This window comes from Hylobates moloch, unplaced genomic scaffold (assembly GCF_009828535.3).
Source record: "Hylobates moloch isolate HMO894 unplaced genomic scaffold, HMol_V3 SCAFFOLD_20, whole genome shotgun sequence".
Taxonomy (NCBI): domain Eukaryota; kingdom Metazoa; phylum Chordata; class Mammalia; order Primates; family Hylobatidae; genus Hylobates; species Hylobates moloch.
The window spans coordinates 32,277,174-32,280,800 of NW_026652295.1; positions in this window are offsets into that span (position 1 = coordinate 32,277,174).

Sequence of the window (3,627 nt, forward strand, 5' to 3'; positions counted from 1 at the left end):
GCCCGGGAGGGCCGGGCTGCCGTGGCCTGGGGAGGGAAGGGTCACCTGACCCTCTGGGGAAGGGCTGGTGGGGACTGGCATGTCCAGCTGTTAGCTGGGTGTTCTGCTGCTCTGGGGCAGGGCCAGAGGGGCTGGAAGGGAGGGGACAAAAAGGAGGAGAGAGAAGAGGGGAGGAGGAAAGGAGGAGTGGTCTGAGGCAGGGAAGAGTTCAGCTCAGCTGCCCGCATAGATGTCAGGACCTGGGCACCAAGGGCCTATCACCCCAAGGCCCTGGTTATTTTTTGATTCCTAATTCAAAAGAAAAGGTGTGAGTCTCGGGTTGGGGGGGTTCATGCTCTCCCTTCTGCTGGGCTTGCCCCATCCTCTCTGCTAGAACCTCACTGCAGCTTACCCCAAGCTGTGGCTGCCAGAGAGAAGCAACGTCAGGCGGCAAGACGTTCAGTCAGTCAACAGTCAGTTAAACTGAGGACAATCAGTCCATCAACAAGCATTTTTTGAGGCCCTCTGCTAGGGCTGACCAAGCACCCCCAGTGTCAGGGGATTACAGTTGGGGGGCTCAGCAAGTCAGAGGGCAACTCCAGGATAAGTGTCTGATGAGAGAATAGAGGACTTTGCAGAGAGTGAGGAGGGCGTCCTGGAGGAGCTGACCGGCTGAGAGCTGAAGGAAACAGGGTCATTTGGTTGAGTGGGGGAGGGTGGTGAGAAGGGGGCTCTAGCTACAGGAGAGGCTGTGCAGAGGCCCAGAGGCAGGCGGGAGCAGGGTCAGGGAGGTGGAAGCTGCAGGGAGTGGGACTGGGGAGAGATGGGGCAGGGACGAGGTGGCCTCACCAGCCTCTGTCCTCAGCCTCTGGGAGGAACTAAGGTGCTTTATGCCAGGAAGAGTCGGCTCAGGCTTGTGTTTAAAACTCTCAAAGGTGGGCAGACAGATGCTGTCCTCTGGGAGAGTCCTAGCCTGGTCGGGAAAGGGGGCAGTGTAGGGAAGGAGAGGGCGAGTTCCTGAGATGTTGAGGAATCAGGCTGGTGGACTGGGAGAGAAGGGGTGGGAGCAAAGGACAGGGTTCATCAGGGGACAGGCTTCAGGTCCAAGTAACCCTGGACCAGTATTAGGAAGATCAGGCTACCCTGGATATCTGGCTAAAGTTCCCCTGGGCACTGGTGCCCCACCTGCCTTTCCTGGGCCGCTCCATGTGTGGATGAGGGGCTCAGCCTCCTCTCTGGCCAGAGACGCTGCTTGCTCCGCTCGGGCCCAGGTTGCCCACTGGTCTGTTTCAGCATCTCTCGGAATCATCCCCCCGAGACCCCCTTACCCATCTCCTGGTCCCCCCAGACCTGTTGGTGTAGTACTTTCTCCATTTCCACATGTCCATGGAGAACATGTTCCAGGATGGCCCCTTCTCCCTCACTGCTCATTTCACAGAGGCAAAATTGGGCAGGCAGACTGGAACCCACTCTCCTGGCCCTCAACCGCCAGCCATTGTCCATTCAGTGCCCTCTACGCCCACTCCAACGCTCGGCACAGCAGGAGCCGCTCAGCAGATGTGTTAGCAGCAAGAGAACAAGGGGTGGCTGGGCACGGTGGCTCATGCCTGTAATCCTAACATTTTGAGAGGCAGAGGCAGAGGCAGAGGCAGGAGGAATGCTTGAGCCCAGAAGGCTGAGGCTGCAGTGAGCCATAATTTATCACGCCACTGCACTCCAGCCTGGGTGACACAGAGAGACCCTGTCTCCAAAAAAGAACAAGGCGTGACAGGGAGGCTGCAGCCCATGTGGGGCTTCCTACCTGCCCAGCTGCCCTTGGGTGGCTGAGCTCCTCTCCCATCTCCACTGTGTGGATGGACGTGGGCCTCCCCACACCCAGAGAGGGCAGAGCCCCACAGAAATAACAGGAATTCCTGGGGTGCCCTGAAGCCTGGTTTAAAGTGGGGTGGGGATCCCATCCTCCCCTCCCTGCCCCCTGACTCCCCCCTGCAGGGTGACTGACTGATCACATTTCACCAGGGAAGGCACATGGCCTCCTGCGTGCTCCGTCCCTCCCCCTGCCCAGCTGTGTGCTGGGCTCCGGTTACCTGGCCCTGGAAGACGGTATGACCTCCTTTCCCCCCAGCCCCCCCCACCTCTCCTCACCCTATCAGGCTGGACTCACATCCCTATTCTGGGAACCCCAGAACCACTACAGGGATGAGCGAGAGGCCCTTCAGGTTCTAGAGGGGGAAGGACTTCCCACTTGAGCAAGATGGCCAGTGAGTGCCCTGGCCCCCAGGTCTCCAGGAGGGCCTGTCCACATTCCACCACCTGCTTTCTGTGTTTGTTTTGCTACTGTTGTAAAGAGCAAGGTTCCATATTGACTTCTTATCCTTCTATTTATGTAACAACATTTTTGAGCCCCTAATATGTGACCTGAGACATACAGCAGTAAACACACACAGGGCCCCACCGTCCAGAACCGGTGATCTGGTACTTTCCTTACGCAATCAAATAGGGCACTTTATTTCTGTTTTCCGACTTCAGCCAGTTTCTCTCCATGGTCATTTCCCCAAAGCTCAGCTTCCCTTCCAAGATGCCTGCTGCTATGCGTCTTTCCATAGCCATGTCTGGGACCCACCTTGCTCCCTGCTGCTTCCTGGTCAGTGGCAGCAGATGGCCTCACTGACTAGGAAGCAACAGGGATGTCACCACTAAGGTCCTCAGGGACAGACAACCTCTGCAGGCCGTGTGTGTGTGTGTGTGCGCGTGCGTGCGTGCATGTGTGTGTGCGGCCCCGGGAATGGGAGGTGCTGAGGGGAGCCACCATGCCCACCCTATGGCCATGATCAGTAGAAGCAGGTTAGGGTCACTGCCCTGAGCTCTTCACACACTTTATCTCATTTGGTCTTCACAATAGCCCTGTGAGGGAGGGGCCCTCATTCCCCTCATTTCACAGCGGAGGAAACAGAGTGGCCTAGCCTGGTCCTGGCTTCTGGAAATCAGTCCTGACCAGCGTGGTGCTCACGCTTCTGTGGACTGGAGCATCCTAGGCCAGCCCTGAGATGCCACCATTCGGAGGAGAAAACCCCTGGGGCTCATAGGCATGCACTTACTATCTGGTGGGCAGGTCTCTCTCTGGCCAGCTCCCCCTTGGCCTCTCCCTCCCCAGCCTGGACTGACCTTTGAGGACTTCCCCCTTCACTGCTGCCTTCCCTGGCTGTTCATCCATCACTGCGTCCTGTGGATTTCATGTCCCAAACATTTCTCAAATTGGTCCCCTTTTCTCCATCTCTATGGCCCTGGCCTGGCCCACCATGTGGTCATGGATGACTTCAGCAGCTCCTCATGTACTCCCACATCTCTTTACAAGCCTGCTCCTACAAGCCATTCTCCCCAGAGTGATGTTTAGAAACAATTCAAGTCACGTCACTTTGCTGCTTAATACTCTTCAGTGGCTCCATCCTTAGAATAAAGTCCAAATTTCACCCCCAGCGTTCAGCCCCTGCCCACCTCCTCGGCCCCACCTCACACCTGGCTAACTCCTCTTCATCCTTCAGATGCCAGCTCCAGCTCCAGTGTCACCATCTCTGGGAAGCCCTCCTGGCCCTTTCTGACACAGTCCACCACCTCGTCCCTTTTTTAGAAGTGCTTATGCCAGCTGTA